The sequence below is a fragment of the Cebus imitator genome, unplaced genomic scaffold, assembly GCF_001604975.1.
Source record: "Cebus imitator isolate Cc_AM_T3 unplaced genomic scaffold, Cebus_imitator-1.0 Scaffold143, whole genome shotgun sequence".
Lineage (NCBI taxonomy): Eukaryota > Metazoa > Chordata > Mammalia > Primates > Cebidae > Cebus > Cebus imitator.
The window spans coordinates 302,380-324,402 of NW_016107458.1; the positions used below are offsets into that span (position 1 = coordinate 302,380).

General features: G+C 35.1%; 1 pseudogene; it reads right to left on the minus strand.

Moving 5' to 3' along the window:
- Nucleotides 1-2,038: 2,038 nt before the first annotated feature.
- Nucleotides 2,039-22,023, minus strand: part of LOC108313786 — a 148,919-nt pseudogene continuing 128,934 nt past the window's right edge.

Sequence of the window (22,023 nt, forward strand, 5' to 3'; positions counted from 1 at the left end):
AGGTTCCCAAGACACTCTGGAGACATAAACTTTATGGCTTGCCAAAGATTGTATGTGGGGATGAGAGACAGTGATCAAGAAGGACCTCAAGATCACTAACTTGGTTAACTTGGTAAATTAGAAGAGCATTTAGGAGACAGAAAATGGAAAAGAGCAGATGAAGAAGGTAATATTATTATTTTGTATGTGAGGGGCAGGCATTGTCAGGGGCAATGGGAGAACTTCACAAACATTTTTAATGGAAATTTGGAAATATGGTCTTAGAGTTCAGAGGATATGCTAGAATCAGTACAGTGATTTGGTCATTACAGTCATATAGATAAATGTCAAAGGTATATATAAAATATTGCAAAGAAAGGAAGCGGATAAGAAGAAAAAAATCGATACAATGATGAACATATAGTGATGTCAGGTGAGAAAGGGAAACCAACGCGCATACTAGCACCTAATATGGAAAATGCTTTAAGGAAATATTCAAGTGAGCAGGTGTTTGAAAATTGGGTAAGAACATTAAGAGAGGCAAAAGGAGAAGAATCTTTAATTATTGTCAGAATTAAAGATGAAGTGAGTCTCAAGAAGATACTGCCAAACAGTAACAATTTTATAGGAATGACACCTAAGAAGAGACTGTGGTTGATTTTGGCAACTTAGAGGTCATTAATTTTCCTTGTAAGGTCAATTTATAGGACAAAATAAGATTGAAGTATTTTGAGCAATGAGTAGAATATGAGAAATTAAAATCAGAAAAGCTACTTTCAACTTTTGAGACTGTTTTTTAGTAAAAGGTAAAAGTATGATACTTGAACAAGAAGCAAGATTAAGATACTTTTTTTTAGGATATAAAAGAATTGAACATTTTGATTGACCCTTTGGACTGGTGATAGGTAACAGCAAAAGAAAGAAATGAAATGAATAATTAGACAAAGTCCCAGAGGACAGAAGAGGACTAGAATTGAGAACAAAAATAGAAAGATCATATGTGAGGAGGCATAAGAATAAGATATCTTATGGAAGGAGAAATGTATTCAACTCCTGCGCTACTCTCTGAGAGTAGGTTTAACTCACTACTCCTTGACATTAGTAAGAGATTGGGAGAGCAATGAAAGCACAAAGCTGTCCGAATTTTGAGTAACTTAAGTCAAATCATGAAACCAGTAGGAGAATAGGCTCTGCAGTGTTCCAGGCCAGGGCTCTGTGGCAGACCTCTGAGGCAGTCTGACTCACAAAACTGTTTTATTTTGTTATTAGATGTCATGCCAGATGGGGGGAAAATGATAGACAGGGACTATGTTCAAAGAACAGGTTTCTCTTTATCTTTCCTGCTCAGTTTATGCAGGTCAATAATTGCATTCCAATATATGCAGACCAAGCCACGTGCTCTAAAATTTAATTGTTGTTTGAAGTTTCACTTATCGCAAGATACAAAATATTTAGAAACTTATCTAACAATACTATCAAATCGTTATAAATATTCTATTTTTGAAATTTTCATATTACATATTTATATCTATGCATATTCTTAGCATAGAAAATTTTTGCTCCAATTTTTCCAATGTGAACAATAGCGTTCAAGGTATATTTTATTTACTAAGAATGATTCTGAGGAATTCAAGGTAGTTTTCTGAATGGGAAAATGTAAATAGAATTAGATTAGGTACAATACTGAAAAACATGCTTCCAAGAAAAGAAAGGCGTCAAATGCACAAATACAAAATGTGTATCAAGCATTATCAAGGAGCCCACTCAGATTGGAAGGTTGGCAGTGTTGTCTGTATAAAGTCATTTGGAAAGTGATAGTAACTAACCAACATTATATTGTATACCTACTGATATTTTTACTGTAGTAGACATCTACTAGTGCTCTATACACCACCTACCAACCCCCAATGCCAGCACAGATTCCCCTACTCATTTTTGAGTAGGGAGAAGGAAACTGCTCCTTCTCAATTCCAATGGTGAGATTTGAGTGAGATTCCTAATCTTGAATTTCCACTACTCAGTACTGTACAATCACAGTCCTTTGGTCCTCTTGCCTAATTTATTGACTAGGGAGGGTCATTGACAGTTCTTGACAGTTCTTCGGGAATTCTCTTGCTTTATAACGTGGATCTGAAAGAGAAGATTGCACAACTTAGTCTCAGAAAAGTGGAGGTATTTGGGAGCTGGTGGAAGGGGTTAGCTGTGGACCTTATCAAAATGAAAAAAAAAAATTGAAAAGCCTACTATAGATAAATAGCTGATAAAAGAGAACCCTGGAAGTGAATACTCAAGGTTTTAGTGCCTGAAGTTTTCGAGCTTCTCTGATTACTGGAGTGATCTTTTTCTTTTTAACAACTCAATATACCATTACACCATTATATTTTTCTTCTAAGTTATTTTGAGTAAGGACTTTTCCACTTTTTTTTTTTTTTTTTTTTTTTTTTTTTTTTTTTTTTTTTTTTTTTTTTTTTTTTTTTTTTTTTTTTTTTTGAGATGGAGTTCTGCTCTTGTTTTCTAGGCTGGAGTGCAATGGCACGATCTTGGCTCACGGCAACCTCTGCCTCTTAGGTTCAAGCGATTCTACTTCAGTCTCCAAAGTAGCTAGGATTGCAGGCATGCACCACCATGCCCTGCTAATTTTGTATTTTCAGTAAAAACAGGGCTTCTCCATGTTGGTCAGGCTGGTCTTGAACTCCCGACCTCAGGTGATCCACCCACATCAGCCGCCCCAGGTGCTGGGATTACAGCTGTGAGCCACCATGCTGGCGACTTTTCCACTTTTGATATACTAACTAAAATTGAATTGTTTATGGATTGGAATTTAGCTTTAATTCAGCTTATTTGGCTCCTATGAAAAATAATTAATTCATGAAGCTCTGATTCTGTGTTTACAATAATCACTGTAGAATAAATGTTAATATTTGATACGATATACCATAATCTTCAAAATTTAAAATGTTATAATGTAGCAGTAATGTTTTAACCCAGAAAACAAACTATTTGCAAGTAGTTTGCATTCAAAAACTGTGCCAATTACAAGTGATTTTTGGTGTTTTATTATAATATGTGTCACTGAACATCTATGTGGAAATCAGCTTGTATTTTCACTGAAAGGTGTTTGATAATTAAAAAAAATGAAAACACCGTTTTGTTTTATACATGATTAATACATTCCTATTTTAAGTTTCTAGACACAACATCTTAAGTTTATATTTCTCTCGATGTACACCCACACCTACACAGTCCAAAATCAGTGTAGTGCCTAGAGATAATCACTATTTTAAACCTGATATTTATCTTTCTGGATGACATTCTACTTCCATACTTATAAAAATACTCATGAAAATTTATTATTAAAATATGTAGAATTATTTCTATCTGTAACTGTGTTTCTCTGATTCTGTGATGTATTTTAATGTAAATGTAACATCTTATGTAATATTAAATCTTTTTCACTCATTAACACAACTGGAAAATTTTCCTATGGAAGCAGTCATAAAACTAAATTATCCTTTTAAATGGTATATAGTTTATTTTCCTTTTTCTTTTTCTTTTTTTTTTTTTTTTGAGATGGAGTCTCGCTTTGTTGCCAGGTTGGAGTGCAGTGGCACGATCTCACCTCACTGCAACCTCTGCCTCCAGGGTTCAAGCGATTCTCCTGCTCAGGAGACTCTGTGTAGCTGGGACTACAGGCGCGTGCCATCACCTCCAGCTAATTTTTGTATTTTTAGTAGAGATGGGGTTTCACCATGTTGGCCAGGATGATCTCGATCTCTTAACCTTGGGATCCTCCCACCTCAGCCTCTCACAATGCCGGGATTACAGGCATGAGACACCACTCCAGGCCTAAATGGTGTATATTTTCTATAATATTGCTATATCATAGATTACTTAACCCCATTCTCTACTGATGGGCTTCTAGGTGGGATGTGGACTGGTGAACACTTGACAATATTTTTCTGCTTGCAATCAACAACCAATGTTTATTCCTCCCAGGCTCCTGGTTACTCTCATTATCCACCCTTTATGCCACTGTCAACATAAGGGACCAGTAATCCAGGAAGAAAACACACACACACAAACATACCATGTACACACATTATATACCTGAAAACAATATAAAAACTCTAAAGTTTAAAAAGAAAGTAACTTCTCTACCATATATAAGCAAACAACAAAAACTCATAAGTTTTGGAAACAGGATTTGGGGATTTATCTTTATTATACCAAGACAGTATCAAATTATTCCTCTCAAAAGTAGAATTAATTAAAATAAAAATTTTTCATGCTAAGATGGGGCCTGAATCACAGACTGTACTCGTAATCTAAGTAAAAATTTTGTGTATTGTTTATGTCATATTCATATTTGGAAGGAGTGATCTGTGAATTGATTTTACATAGTTTTAGACTTGTATTAAAAATTGAATTGTTGCCTTGTGTGTGCAATGTCAGTGATAATAAATTAAGCCTTTGATGAAACTGGTGGGTAATTATTTTCTGAGGGCTTCCTAAAAGTAAGATGTTCCCCAGTGTTACCTAAGGATAAAACTTTCTGGTGCATGACCTGATCTAAGGAAAGAAATAATAGCTCTGTGAATAAATGAAATAGCTTTTAATTGTGCTAAAAAGCTTGGCCAGCATACAACTTCATTGACATTCTGGGAATGCTATTTCTCAGACTATCAGTAAGAATTGTCAGCGTGTCTCCAGTCGTTGTGTTAATACCAGATAGTCAATGTGAGCAATAGTAGAACCAAGTCGTAACTGGAAAAAGAGAACTGAAAAAGCTAAGAAGTGGTGACCATGACAACAAGCAGAAAAATTATATTCTGGAAAGTTGAAAACATTCATTGTTGGTATTATTGAAATAATATTTATTAGCAGTGCACTTTGAAAACAGAAAAGTATTGTCGTCAGACTTTGAATCTGTGCCATTCACTGACATAGGGCAGTTGCTGAATTTAAGAGATGAGGCTGGGTGTGGTGGCTTACACCTATAATCCCAGCACTTTGGGAGCTCAAGGCACGTGGGTCACGATGTCGGGCGCTCCAGACTCGCCTGACCAACATGGTGAAATCCCATCTCTACTAAAAATTAAAAATTAGCTGGACATGGTGGCGTGTGCCTATAATCCCAGTGACTCTGGAGGATGATGCCGGAGAATTGCTTAAACCCGGGAGGTGGAGGTTGCAGGAGCCAACATTGTGCCATTGCACTCCAGCCTGGGCTAGAGTGAGACTCTGTCTCAAAGAAAAAAAAAGAGAGAGAGATGAAAGTATAGTCTCCAACTTATCTTCCTACTCTATTACGATACCATATAAGAAGGTTGGATAATTAAAATATATGACAACATCTCTAGAACTGAATATCAGTGAGAACTTTGGTTTTTACCTATAAGGACTAAGCTTATTTGTAGTGTTAATTTATACTTTGATAGAATAAAATATATTTTAGACAAAAACGTTTTCATGGGCATGGTGGCTAGCAGTTTGGAAGGCTGATGTGGCAGGATCACTTGAGCACAGAATTTGAGACCAGCCTGGGCAACATAGTGAAATCCCATCTCTACCAAAAAAAAAAAAAAAAAAAAAAAAAAAAAGCCAGGCATGGTGGCACCTCCCTGTACTCCCTGCTACTCAGAAGATGGGAGAATTGCTTGAGCCCAGGAGGTTGAGCTGCAGTGACCTATGATCACATAACTGTACATTGCACTCCAGCCTGAGTGACACAAAAAAAGAAAATTGATAGATAGCTAGGAAAAAAAAGGGGGAAAAATCATGCTATATTTTTCCAATTTAAAAAAGTACTAAGCCAATTCATCCAAACCGGGACAATAAAAACAAGTTCAGACTGCTGAGTTTTCTCTAAAATCAAAAAGATATTGAATGTTATGCATATCTTAAGTAAATTAAGTCATCTAGGAATCCATTATATTTATGAGATATAAAAATCTATTTTTTTGTACTCTCCTGTTTCAGATTTAATCTATGGCGTATTACAGAACCTGTATTATAAAGCATAACATTTTATGAACTGAACAGATGGTTCTGTTAATATAACATAGTTGAGTTATTTAAACTTGCATCATTGTTTATACAGACGTGATCTTAAATGCACCTCAATAACGATATGAATAGCATATTTTAATTACATTTAATGAAATGTCAGGAAACTACACATTATCCAGAGACATGTAAAATAAAATGTCAAAAAGCTGCATGTTACCCAGGGACATGTAAAATACAATTTTAAATAATATTAAAATAAAATTTTAATAAATTAAAATTATTAGTATAAGAAATTCTTGATACTAATTATATAAATTAAGATTTATTAAATTAATAACAAACATGATATCAGTTAATATCCAAAACTTAAATACATGTATTTTAAGGATAAATGTTATTTATTACTTTAGGAGTATCTTAAAGATAAATACACAGGTACATGTATTTTAAGGATAAATTGCCAAATTTAATTTCTAAAGTTTGCAGATATTAAAGAAAATTATGGGCAGGCAGTGTATACTCAAGGAAAAGACAAGGGGAGTTCAAGTCCTACAATTTTAGGATTGACTGAAAGAACTTAAGATGAATAGCGAAGAGAAGATAATTCACAGATGGAGTTGATTGCTGCGTGAAAACATATATGGAATCATCATATGAAAGAAATAGTAGCCGGGCGCGGTGGCTCACGCCTGTAATCCCAACACTTTGGGAGGCCGAGGCGGGTGGATCACGAGGTCAAGAGATCGAGACCATCCTGGTCAACATGGTGAAACCCTGTCTCTACTAAAAATACAAAAAATCAGCTGGGAATGGTGGTGCGTGCCTGTAATCCCAGCTGCTCAGGAGGCTGAGGCAGGAGAATTGCCTGAACCCAGGAGGCGGAGGTTGCAGTGAGCCGAGATCGCGCCATTGCACTCCAGCCTGGGTAACAAGAGTGAAACTCCGTCTCAAAAAAAAAAAAGAAAGAAAGAAATAGTAGAATTTAACTCCAAAGATTCAAACATTTAGGTGTAAAAATCAGATGTCAGCTAATTTAATTGAAATAAAAAGATGTTCTTGCTGATTGTTAGGAAGTTAGCAATATGATAGTGGCTGCCTTGCAAAGTTTAAGTTCTCTGTCATGGAGGCACTCCTGCACAGGTTTGATGATGCTAGCTGAAGGAAGAGAAACATAGTATACCTGACTGTGACCGACTTGCTCTGCCTTTTTGGTCTTTTCTAATTATGAGATTATGACAAAATGGAAGTGATATCATTTGGCTGTGTCCTCATTCAGATCTTATCTTAAATTGAAGTTCCTTTAATCCCCCTATGTGGTGGGAGAAACCAGATGGAGATAATTAAATTGTGAGGGTGGTTTTTCCCTAGCCTGTTCTCATAATAGAGTTAGTTCTCACAAGATCTGATGGTATTATAAGGGGTTTCCCCTTCACTGGGCACCCATTATGCTTCTTGTTGCACATGTGAAAAAGAAGGTGTTTCCTTCCCCTTTTGCCATAATTTTAAGTTTCCTAAGGCCTCCTAGCCATACTGAACTGTGAGTCAATTAAAGCTTTTCTTTTCGTAAATAAGCCAGTCTCAGGTATGTCTTTATTAGCAGTGTGAGAACAGAATAATACCCTAAATTGGTACCACAGAGAGTGGGGTGCTGCTGTAAAGACAGCAAAAATGTGGAAGCAACTTTAGAAATGGATAAAGGCAGAGGCTGGAACTATTTGGAGTACCAAGAAGAAGAAAGAAAAATGTGGAAAAGTTTAGAACTTCCTAGAGACTTGGGGGCTCAAAAGACAGGACAACCTTGAAAAGTTTGGAAGTTCCTAGAGACTTGTTAAATGGCTTTGACCAAAATGCGGATAGTGATATTGACAATGAAGTACAGGCTGAGTTGGTTTCAGATGGTGATGAGAAACTTCCTGGGAATGGAGTAAAGGTCACTCTTGCTATGCAAAGACGCTGGCAGCATTTTGCCCAAGCCCCAGAGATCTATGCAACTCTGGACTTGAGAGATGATTTATAGTATTTGGAGGAAGACATTTCTAAAGAGCAAAGCATTCAATATGTGACTTGGGTGGTGTTAAAAAGCATTTGTTACGTGTATTCATAAAGATATGGTTTGGGAATGGAACTTAGGTTTAAAAGGGAAGCAGACTATAAAGTTTGAAACATTTCCAATCTGATGATGTATGTGATAGAAAAGAAAAACACATTTTCTGCAGAGAAATTCAAGCTGACTGCAGTAATTTGCATTAGTAACTGGAAGTCAAATGTTAATCACTAAGACAATGGGGAAAATATCTCCAGGGCATGTCATAGGCCTTTAAAGCAGCCCCTTCTATCACAGGCCTAGAGGCCTAGGTAGAATAATTGGTTTTGTGGGCTGGTGCCAGGGCCTTGCTGCTTTGTCCAGTCTTGGGACTTGGTGTGCTGTGTCCCAGCCATGGCTTAAAGAGACCAAGGTACAGCCCTGGCCATGGCTTCAGAGCATGCAAACTCCAAGCATTGGCAGCTTCCATGTGGTCTTGAGCCTGCAGGTAACAAGATGTCAAGAATTATGTTTTGGGAACCTCTGCCTAGATTTCAGAGGATATATAGAAATATCTGGATGTCCAGGCAGAAGTTTCCTGCAGGAGCAGAACCCTCATGGAGAACCTCTGCTAAGGCAGTGTGGAAGGAAAATGTGTATCTGAGCTTCCATACAGAGTCCTCACTGGGGCATTGCCTAGTGGAGCTTTAAGAAACAGGCCACAGTCTTCCAGATCCCAGAATGGTAGGTCTGCTGACAGCTTGCACCATGTGCCTGGAAAAAAGCATCCAGGAGTAGAGCTGTATCCCACAAAGCCACAGGGTGGAGTTGTCCCAGGCCGTGGGAGCCCACCTCTTGCATCAGTGTGACCTGGATGTGACACATGGATTCAAAAAAGGTCATTTTGGAACTTTGAGGTTTAATGGCTGCCCTATTGGATTTTAACATGCATGGGGCCTGTAGCACCTTTGTTTTGGCCAATTTCTCCTATTTGCAATGGGTGTATTTACCCAATGCCTCTACCAGCATTGAACAGTAAGTAACTTGCTTTGATTTTACATGCTTAAAGGCAAAGAAAATTGCCTTGTCTCAGATGAGAGTTTGGACTAGGATTTTTGAATTAGTGCTGGAATGAACTAAGACTTTAGGGGACTGTTGGAAGGGTATGATTGTGTTTTGAATTGTGAAGATATAAGATTTGGGAGAAGCCAGAGTCAGAATGATATGGTTTGGCTGTGTCTCCACCCAAATCTCATCTTGAATTGTAGCTCCCATAATCCCTATGCATCAGGGAAGGGAGCCAGTGGAGATAGTTGAATCATGGGGGCAGTTTTCCTCAGCTGTTCTCTTGAGAGTGAGTTAGTTATCATGAGATCTTATAGTTTTATAAGGAACTTTCTTCTTCATTAAACACTCTCTTCTTCTTGCTGCATCCATGTGAAGAAGGATGTGTTTACTTCCCCTTCTGTCATGATTTTAAGTTTCCTGAGCCATCCTCAGCCATGCTGAACTGTAAGTCAATGAAACCTTTATCTTTTAAAAATAAATTACCTTGTCTCACATACGTCTTTATTAGCAGTGTGAGAATGGACTAATAAAGGAAGAAAGAGTACAAATAAAACATCATAGTATTTAGAGTTCAATGCCACCAAAATTAGTCTACTTCTGCCATTTGAAGTAGACTGATGCTTTTGTTTAGCTTCAACATTTTTAAGATCAGCAATCGATTCAGCATTCTATGTGTATAGTAGAAACAGAAAAAAAAGTAGACAGTTTCACCTTATTTGTAGACTACTGCAAAAACTTTTTTATTTAGTCCTATTTTCTCCTCCAAAAATTTGGCATTAGCCCCTCAAATAGATTAATTATGGTTTCAACTGCCAAAACAAACAATAAACCTCTACCCAAATTAAGACCATATTAAACATTGCATTTTATATTCTGTTCTTAATAAGATATTTCCAAGCAGCCAAGTGCTAAATCAGTGTTTGTTCAAGAGTAAAATATCAGAAGAAGAAAATAAGGTGAATAAAAAATAATATTTGCCTTAGATTTACTCCAAATACCATCTGGTGAATCAACCAATTAGTATTCTAGAACCAATTCTAGTTTTTGTCTGTTTTCCTTTTTTACTGTTTCTCATCTTTCTTTATGTTCCTTCAATTTTTCCTTCCTGATATGTGGCTTTTTGCTCATCTCCATTCCATTATGTTGCTGTTCATAGCAATTCAGAGTCACGTCAATGGTTTATCAGTCGAAATTGAGCCCACTTATGGGAGACTTAGGTGGGAAATGTTTCTTCTACTGCCATCTGAGGAAGGAGCACCATAGGAAGGAGAGTAGATACCAGTGAGGAAGCTACAGTAAAAGATTCTCTTCTGGAGCTTAAAAAAAAAATATATATATATATATATATATATATATATATAACTCTACTAGCAGAATTTCCAGAAACATTTGGATTCTCACTTTCTTGTTACTAGAACACCATTAATCTGATTTATCAAGTGCAAAATATCTGGGAAAAAATTAGAGGATGAATTGCAATTATAGCAGGAGATTTACTGGCGTATTAATTATAATCATTTATATTTTGCTTTTCTAGAAAAATCAGAATGATGTTTGGTATATCATTAATTCTTCTCATCACTATATCCCTAGTTCTCCCTTCTCCTTTAATATTATATTCTTTTGGAAGCTTTTGTAAAAAAAAAATTGAAAATTGCTCATAGGTGGGCTCTCTTCCTTTATCCTGTGAAAGATACAAAAAATTAAGAGATTGTGTTAGATATTTAAAATGTGATGGGAGATAAATGAGGGTCACTGAATTGGAATAGAAGTTAAATTAAATGTATTTTTTGAATGGGCAGTGAAAGCTCCTGTGTAAATCTGGAATAGTAGATACTGATGTTCCAGGTAAGTGGCAGTTGTTCAAAGGTCTAGCAGTTCTGTGTGAATCCCGGTACGCTGGATCCCAGAAAGCAGGGTACTTAGATTACCAAGAGCCTACCACATCCCTACTTGGAAGGAAAGCAGGAAAGCAACTGGCCCTGCCAAGGGGAAAACATGGATTCAGATAAGGAAAACAATAGCAACAGCCTGGTGGTTGATATTGACCTGGTTTCTGCCTCTATGTAACATATAGGTATCTAGAGATTTATCAAACATTCCTAAAAAGAGCTCACTTCTATGATAAAATACTGTGATTGAATTTTCTGCCATTTCCATAGGATAAGGGTCAGAGTCAGACCTAATAGGTTACTAGAAATAGATTCATAGAGAAGAACATGTTACAAAAATATTAAGCATGTCTGAGGTGATAAACCAAGATTGATAAATGCTACACAACACTATGAAGGAAATGTAAAAGTTCAGAAGAAAACAAGATTCAAATTATATTTTATGATATCTTTACATTTAAAGTCTAATAGAAAAGCAAACAGCATACTCATATATAATATATATGATAAGTGAACACAAAGGAGATCACCAATTCATTAACTTTGACTTCCAGTTGACCTCATTTCTATGTAAACTTCAGAATAAATCTACTGAAGGAGATTTTAATACCTTATCAATATGCAATTAATTAGGAAGTTTATAGATCTGCACTGTTTTAAAAAAAAAACTTTGGGCCTGTTCCTAGTTATTTCCATAAAGTTTTGCAAGTAAACATACGACATCATTATGCATAGGCTAGATTGATTTGAATGCTAGGTGAATCTCAGACGTAACTCATTAGATACAATAGTCAATTGTGTAAGTACAAGTGAATAAATGAAATCTTTTCTCATAAGATTTAATTATAGAGTTTTCCAGTGATTATTACAAGTTTGGGATCTTTCTCATTTAAAAGTTGTATTTAGAACAATGAATTTAAAAAGCTGAGTGACAGTGGGGGATAGGGAGGTTGGGGAGGGATAACATGGAGAGAAATGCCAGATATAGGTGACGAGGGCATGGAGGCAGCAAACCATATTGTCATGTAGGTACCTATGCAATAATCCTGCATGTTCTGCACATGTAGCCCAAAATATAAAGAGCAATTATATATATATATATTTTTTTTACACGTGTATGTGTGTGTATATATATAGATATAGATATAACTGCATAAGGAGCAATTATATATATATACACACACATATATATGTGTATATATGTGATTATATATGCAAATATATATATGCACATATGTATATATATATATATATACACACAATTGTGTGTGTATATATCTATATTTGCTCTTTATGTTCTGTATATACACACAATAATCCTGCATGCTCTGCACATGTACCCCAGAACATAAAGAGCAATTATAGATATATATACACACATACACATATATGTGTATGTGTATGTGTGTATATATATATATATACAACATAAAGAGCAATTATATATATATACACACAATTGTGTGTGTATATATCTATATTTGCTCTTTATGTTCTGTATATACACACAATAATCCTGTATGTTCTGCACATGTACCCCAGAACATAAAGAGCAATTATATATATATACACACATATATATGTGTGTATATATATATAATTATATAATTTATATATATGTGTGTATATATATGTGTATATATATAATTGTGTATATATATATAATTGCTCTTTATGTTCTGTATATATACACACACACATATAATGTGTGTATATATATAGAACATATATATACATTATATACACACTATATATGTGTGTGTATATGTATATGTATGTGTGTTTATGTGTGTGTGTGTGTGTATATATATATGTACATATAGTCTTAAAAATTCCATACTTTTCTTCTCTCATCCTTCTGCATTGATAAGATTAAGAGTACTTGGAAATTGGAGGATGTATTGTGTAAAATTTTGATATGTGAAACATTTTATATCTACAAATGAAGAGTTTTAATGATATTGAACAACCAAAATAAAATCAAAAATTTGAAAGCTGAAGCCTCAAATTCAACTCATAGCATTTTATTTCAAATATGTGCATTCTTTTAAAAGTCTTGGGTTATTTATGGGCTTCATAATTTGTAGATGTCATCCATTTAATGAACAAAAATTCTTTATTTGTGGCAGAATAAAAGTCATTTCAAAGAAGGATTTTATCATTTAACAAAAATTTGAAAAACGGTCATATCGTTTAGCAATATAAGTGAAGTAGAAGATATATACTTATTGATGGGTACTTGCCACAATTTACATGCTCACTGTTATTCAGTACTTGTATGTTTTGTCTTAGTCTATCTACACATGGCATTGATGACATGTTTAGTGTGGTCCTTAATTTCTTTGGCTACTGGCTGCTCTGAAAGAGACAATTATAAAGCTCCAGTTGTGGAACAATTAGACAGTCTCAACAATGAACAAATTCTTAGCAGATAGCAGTAAGACAAATTAGACCTGAGTATGATATTTGTTAGATTCTTCCATTGGGTTAATATGATACCACCTATTTCCAGCTGAATTTCCTTTATATAAAAACTAAGAATTCGAAGACCATAAGAGGAAAAGTGTTACAAGGAGTTAATGATGAAGGTCATTCTAACATGCTCTCATTTCAAGTCAACAAAAATGTTAGAGAAAGATAGGCATACTCCTTTGGTGATTCATTTAGAAGAATGTCTTCTTTTGAGAAGTGTCTGTTTATATCCTTTGCCCACTGTTTGATGGGGTTGTTTGTTTTTATTCTTGTAAATTTGTCTAAGTTCCTTGTAGATTCTGGAAATTAGCCATTTGGCAAATGAATGGATTGTAAACATTTTCTCCCATTCTGTAGGTTGCCTGTTCACTCTGATGACAGTTTCTTTTGCTGTGCAGAAGCTCTTTAGTTTTATTACATACGATTTGCCAATTTTGGCTTTTGCTGCCATTGCTTTTAGTGTTTTAGTCATGAAATCCTTGCCCATGCCTATGAGCTGAATGGTATTGCCTAGTTTTTCTTCTAGGGTTTTTATGGTTTGGGGCCTTACGTTTAAATCTTTAATCCATCTTGAGTTAATTTTTGTATAAAGCATAACGAAGGGGGTGAAATTTCTTTTTTCTGCATATGGCTAGCCAGTTTTCCCAACATCACAACACCATTTATTAAATAGGGAATCCGTTCCCCATTACTAGTTTTTGTCAGGTTTTTCAAAGATCAGATGGCTATAGATGTGTGGTATGATTTGGAGACCTCTATTCTGTTCCATTGGTCTACATATCTGTTTTGGTACCAGTACTATGCTGTTTTGGTTACTGTAGCCTTGCAGTACAGGTAGCATGATGCCTCCAGCTTTGTTCATTGTGCTTATGATTGTCTTATCTATATGAGCTCATTTTTGGTGTCATATGAAATTTAAAGTAGTTTTTTCTAATTCTGTGAAGAAAGTCAATGGTAGCTTGCTGGGGATAGCATTGAATCTATAAGTGACTTTGGGCAGTATGGCCATTTTCACGATATGAATTCTTCCTATCCATAAACTTTTTAAAGCCTCTACTATGTGCTGGAAAGTGAATTAGATACTAGAGATTTGCTCCTGCCTTCTGTTACTTTACAGTCTAATATTCATTAACACCTCCAACTTACTAAATATTTTTGCATTTAGTAATGCCACAGAGATGCTATCACTCATTAAAATCTTTCAGAAAATGTTTCAGATATTTTCATGATAAGACAGTTTTAAAATGTGAAAGATATTTTATTTTAATGACGTCTGTCCTGTGTCTTCCCCTTGCTTCCAGTTTGAAGATTGTTGCAGCATTTTTATTACATTGTGTATATAAGTGATTACGAAGTGGGGAGCTTGGTGGTATTTTGTTTGTTTGCTTCCTTTCTATCTTTTCTGCTGCTGAATGAAGGAAGACTAAGAACAAGCTACTAAATGTTCATTTCATGTAAGACAACTGAACAGAATTGTTCTCCAGAGCCAAAGGTCTCAGATTTTTCCCTTTCTTCAGTCCATGCATTTTCTTATTCAATATATCTTTGTGTTTGAGTATTCCAGAGTTCTAGGGTTGCAAGAAATGAGAAAGCGAGAGTGAGAGCAAGAGCAAGAGCAAGAGAGAGAGAGAGAGAGAGAGAGAGAGAGAGAGAGAGAGAAATGCACATTTCAGTTGGTAGGGGGAATTCATATTGAGGGAGAGGCTCCATCAGTGTGTCTCAATGTCTACAGTTAATGATTTATTGAGGGAGCATAGATTTTTAGTAAAATGTGTTGGGGCCAGATTGTGGATAGTTTTGGATGGTACCAAATATGGCAGCTACATTATCTTTAAAAAGATAGTATTTTTTTTTTCTTAAGGATATATGTGTGTCTTCACCACAGCTCTTTGATGTATCAGATCAGAGCTTCACAAAAGGGCAGGTTTCTGTGGGAAAGAGTTGTGCTAAGGCTAAGTGTTAATCCATCCTATAAAAAAAACAAGGAAACAGATTTCATGCCAATCTGGAATCTGGAAGCGCTAACAAAAGGGCTGTTCCATATCTTTACTTTTTAACAAATGGTATGTGTAATACATATTGTCATTTAATTAATAATGAAAACAAGCTTCTATAAATGTCATGCTAACTTGAACTCCAAACTCTATGAAATGTGTTCTGCATACAAAAACTATCCAAAATTACAAAGAAAGAAATATAAAAGTAGGCAAGCAAGCAAGAAATAATGATAGCCTTTTAATGACTCTTAGAAGAAGTATGAAACCAATCAATCATAATGAACCAAAATACACATTTATCAAAATTAGAGATATGGCATTTTGTTTAACTTTGATATCTTGATCACATGGGTTTATCATATTATTGAGCTACAGGGCAAATATAAACAATCTCCTAAAGGTCTTTATGTTTCTAAAATCAGGATGAAATCATAAATCTTTAGGATGCATGTGTGACCACAGTTGGGTTTTATTATACTTTCTTAGAAGAACCGACTTATAGGGTATGATGATTTGTGTGTTTAATGTAGTTATATTCATTCAGTACCAAAGGGAATATATTACTCTTAGGATTAATGTAATAGTTCCAATGAATCCATCATACCTTAGTAGATAATTTGTGGGACAGTAATAGGGTGGCCAACAAGCTTCCAATTACATATATGCTAAATAGTCGCTTAATATTTTTGTTATTGGTATATTTTATCTTCTCAAAGGTGAAGAAAAAATTGTAAAGGATTGCTTTGAATTTAACATAACAGATTTGAGCAAAATAGTGTTTACATGAAGAAATGAAATGACAAGTTTGGCAGGGTAGGATTGTATTGTTTGAACATGATATTGATTCATTCTGAGATAGTTAAAAGAAAAAATATAATTGAAAGCAGATTTTGTTTTATTGACCTTTAAGTTATAAATTAGAAGTACTGTTGCAAAGTGTTTTTCTGTATTTCTATTTTAAAATGGATCTGTGAATTGTGGCACTGTTTACAATAGAAAAGACCTGGGATCAACCCAAATGTCCGTCATCAATAGACTGGATAAAGAAAATGCGGCACATATACAGCATTGAATACTACGCAGCCATAAAAACAATAAGTTCGTGTCCTTTATAGGGACATGGATGAATCTCAAAACCATCATTCTCAGCAAACTGGCACAAGAATAGAAAATCAAACACTGTATTTTGTCACTCATAAGCGGGTGTTGAACAATTAGAACACGTGGACACAGGGAGGGGAGAATCACACACTGTGGTCAGTAAGGGGGGTCTAGGGGAGGGACAGCAGTGGTGGGGAGGGTCGGGAGGGATAATGAAGGGAGAAATACCAGATATAGGTGATGGGGGGGATGAAGGCAGCAAACCACCTTGCCATGTATATACCTATGCAACAATCCTGCATGATCTGCACATGTACCCGGAACCTAAAGTACAATAAAAAAAAAATGAATCTGTGAATACAGATCTTTTCGCTGTTCTTAAGCGTCATCTAGTTTTTCCAGGTAGTCTAAAATCAGACAGTTGACTCACAGCTCACATAAAAAGAATCAAGCAAAATTTGAAAGAACACTTAGATTAAACTCTGGGTCTCTTTTCTATTCTTTTTGTAAAAACTGACTGTTTATGTAAATCTAGATGTAAAAATGTCAAGGGACTCTGAAGTCATTTTTGCAGTCAAAGATGAGACCTGTCAAAGCATTATGACACATTTGAGTGTTAGAATATGAATGGATAAGGTAAAAGTATCATTAAAGCTTTGCTACTATTAAAGTGGGTTGAATATTTCTTGAATCGCCTTAGTTCATCTCATAATGGATTTGTAATATGTGGGAGCTAATGTATAGTTTAAATATAGTTCTCATTTGTGGAAGAAACATTACTCATAATCCTAAACTATCATATTTAATCTACATTTTCAACTTTAGATAAAACACTGAATTAGGAAATAAAGAAAATTATATTTTAATGAGGAAAAATTAGAAAAATTAGTGAAAATTTGCTGGGGCTTATAAGTTACATATTGACAGATTACAGAGTAGGTAATTTAGATTTTTAAAAAGTAACTCCTCAAAGACATGTAATTAATCTTAAATCATGGTCGAGTATATTATGATGACTGAGCATGCTTTGTATGAAGCCATTAGTGGACATCTTGTCAATCACTTATTTTATTTTTCACATGAAAATAGAAGAGCACTGGAGGAGTATTTGAAAACAAATTCCAGCAGTAAAAAGTGAAAGTTGCTCAGCCCATTTTGATTAATTCCATGAATCTCCCAGATATAACCACTGTTCAATAAATATATATACATTTACTTACACACACATACATTTATCTGTGTCTGTCTTCCACCTGTCTACACGTGAATGAACATGCATATACACACACACACATATTTATTAATATTTTGAGATTAATAAAGTTATGTTGTACCTATGCTTTGCAACTTTTTAACTATATAACTCAATTAACTATATAAAATAAGGTCTATTCATATTATTATCTTAGATCTACCTTACTAATGGCAGTATATTTCATAAAATAAACATAGCATAACATTTAACTGCTTCTAAGTTTTATGACTTACAAAATGTTACAATAAATATTTTGTAAATATATTATTCTTAATATGTAACAATATTTTTCTCAGATAGCTGTGTAGAAACAAGAGTTTCTAAGTAAGTATATCATTTTTAATTTGAAGAATGTAATCTAAAAGCAGCTGGACTTTTACAGTTTCATCAATAGTATATGACTCCATTGTGTCAAAATCTCCTCAACCTTGAATGTTAACGTAAGTTTGATCAATCTGTTTGAATGCATATCGTATCTCATTTTACTTTGCATGTTCTGGATTATTAGAAGTCTTGGCAATCATTTGTCAGCTTCATTTTTCTGAAATGCATATATATTTTATTTGGCGTTTTCTTGATGGGTTCTTGTGCTTGTTTTACATTCTTTTTAGAAACATATATACTCAAAATTGTATTCTTTAATATTATATAGTTCACATTTATTTTTCCAGTTTGTCACTTAACTTGGTATATGATGTTTTTAAAATACTTTTATTTATTTACTTTTTTCTTTGAGACAGAATCTTGCTCTATTGCCCGGACTGGAGTGTAGCGGTGTAATCACAAATCACTGCAGCTCAACCTCCTGGGCTCAAGCAGTCCTCATACCTTAGCCTCCTGAGTAGCCGGGACAACAGTTGTGTGCCAGCATGCCCAGCCAGTTTTTAAAAACAATTTTTTTTGTAGAGACAAGGTCTCCGTATGTTGCCCAGGCTGATTACTTAAAGTCCTGGGCTCAAGCGATCCTCCCACTTCAACTTCCCAAAGTGCCAGGATTACAGGCATGACCCACCACACTCGGTTTTAAGACTTCATTTAAAGCTTATATGCAGCCAGACCTGTCTTTCATTTATTTATAGCTTTGAGATTTGAATTTTACTCAAAATTTATTTTTGCCAAAATAAATTTTTAAAAATACTCTACAATTTCCTCCTCTTCTGGAATTCCTCTCTCTAGTAAATAACAAATAATTTATATAACTGATTTATATATAGATATAATATCACCATGATATAAACTATGAGGAAAGAGTCTGAGTCCGATAAGCGGCAAGCATGAGTAGAGAAAATCGTGATTTCCTATTACTTGGTCACAAAACCCTATATGCTTAAATGACATTTGAGCTGAAACATAAATAAAAGAAGAAAGGAGATATACATGTTTTGGTAACAGCATTTCAGAGAGAGAAAATAACAAATGTAAAAACATAGAATCAGGAAAATATGCACATGACAAGGAGGACAGAATGGTTGCAGCGAATGAGAGAGTGAGCAGTATCTGAATTTGGTTATTCAGACACCTGATAAAGCAGAGCATTATGGACATGTTGTGGACTTATTCTAAGTGTGACAGGAAGCCACTGCAAAATTTGAGAAAGAATGAAATGATCAGACTTGCACTTTAAAATAATATATCTTGTTGTTGTGTGAAAAACAACTTGTGGAAGGCGGCTGAAGACAGGGGAGCAAGAAATGAAATATAGCCAATGAGGTAGACACAGGTATGTAGAAATAAATTTGTTCTGAGGGATTGGCTTATGTGATTATGAAGACTGAGAAGCCTAATGATCTTCCACCTGCAAGTGGAACAACCAGAAAAGTTGGTAGTGTAGCTCAAGTCCAAACCTGAAAGCCTTAGAACAAGAAGCACTGATGTCCTAGGGCAAAAGAAAATCAATGTCCAAGCTTAAGCAGAGAGAACAAATTTGACCTTCCTCTACCTTTCTATTCTATTTGAGCTCTCAAAGAATTGGATGATGCCCTCTCACATTGGTAAGGGTGATCTTATTTACACGGCCTACCGATTCAAATGCTAGGTTTTTTAGTTTTGTTTTATTTTCCAAAACCACTCCCACCGAAAGCCTGAGAAATGTTTTACCAGCTGTCTGGCTTCCTTTCACCCAGTCAAGTTGACATAAAATTAATCATCATAAGCTTATCCCCTTGTCAACTTTCCACCCATGTAAATCTCTTTATACCAAACTTAATCTCCAAATAAAGACAATAACAAGGACGTAATTCTGCCCAAAATAATACAACTATTTTGTGTAAAACTGAAAATGCACTGACTCCTTCACCACAAGAGGAGTAAAGTCCTCAAATGATGTTATGTTTCTCTTGATATTCCATAACATAAATACCACAATGTTACATTAACAATACATAAACACGATGATACAAAGTCAGTATATCTTGTGTTGCATGACAAGGGGATAAGGGAGAAAGGACACAAAATACTTGCTTAATATATGCATATTCACACAAATGTATTCATAGCAAAATCAGGAGAAAACACTCATAACAAGTATAGTCCTCATTTCTGTAAGTGATCACGTGGTCAGTCATAACTGGTATTTGTGACTACCTTCTTTTTCTACTCATTCTCTATTCCCTTTGTTTTCAGCAAGAAGCTCAGCAGATCATGGTTCTATACCTGGCAAGATAACACAAACTTTAATTCATGAAGGGTCTGAGCCATTAATAGTCATGCCTAGATTATTGTTGAAATTTTCCATTGACCTCAATCACAGGGAATAGTAATACTGAGAGATACCCTAAAGTATCTCTTGAATTTCAAACACATTTTTCCCTACCTCCCTTTTTGGAGTTATGGTCCAATATACTTTTATTAGGATCAATCACCCTAGTCAACACCACAGCTCCCTTCTTTGCCTTTTGAAGTAAGGGAATGATTAGGAAGGGTGACACAATAGCCAGATGGCAGTCTTAACTTCTATTTCAAGGGAATGATTGTTGAACCTAATGGTGAAAATAGTACTCCTTTTAGAACTAAGACCTCCAGGCCAGAAACATTATGGGAACAGGAAGCAAAATTTTTGCTAGTGTGTCAATAGATGTAATAGTGAGTAGTGCCACTGCCACTTCCATCCCTTGATCCTCGGATCTGTGAATCCTCGCTATTAGATAAATGACTTCATAATCTGGATGCTGACTTGGAGCATATATATAGACTTCTGGAGAACCTTGTATCAGACCTGTAATGTATTGCTACCTAGAGGGCTATGTAACTGAGTCTTCAAATGGCCATTCCCCTGTTCAATCAAGTCAACTGCTTTAGCATGGTCAGGAACATGCTACAACCAGTGAATCTCATGAGTATGCCACACTCTTTTGTCTATGAAGTGAATTCCTTGAACAGAAGCAATGTGTGGAAAAGGTATTCCATAAGTCTACTGATGATAGTTTAGTGGAAGCATTCCATGCAAATAGAAAAACAGTTATTTTAGGCTACTGAAGTAATCCAGGCAAGAGATGTTACTGGTCTAGATTTAAGGCATTAGCATTAGATGAGTGGCTGTCGGCTCAAAATGTATCTTAGAAGCAGGAACAATAAGATTTACTGCTGGATTTGATATAATATATAAAAGAATAAGAGTGGCTTAGAATAATCACAAGAATTCTGGCCTGAGAAACAGAGTGGGTGGAATGCTACTTACTGAGGTAGAGAAAAATGGAAATGAGTTAGATTTTGAATTGTGGTCTAATACCCAAAAGCTTAATTCCTAATAGTTTTATAGTATTTATTTATATCGAGTACAGATATACTCACACAGTTACTTTGTTATGAACATCTTTTGCTTTTATCATTTAATATATTCTCCTCAGTCAAATATAGAATGATCTTTTCAAGTTTTACTTAAGGGGAATAAAAACATGCTATTGAGGGCTTAATAGTCAACAATGAGCTTATACATTAATTTCATGAGAACTGACATTTACCCAGTATTCTCAGACAAAATTATGTTGTACAATTTCATTTATATTTCACTGAATCTAAATCACCAGTCACCACCAATTGTAAAATAGATCAGATTTTAATAAGAATTATTAAAATGTGGAAAATTTTAATAAGAATGATCAAAATGGGGCCGGGCGCAGTGGCTCAAGCCTGTAATCCCAGCACTGTGGGAGGCCGAGGCGGGTGGATCACGAGGTCAAGAGATCGAGACCATCCTGGTCACCATGGTGAAACCCCGTCTCTACTAAA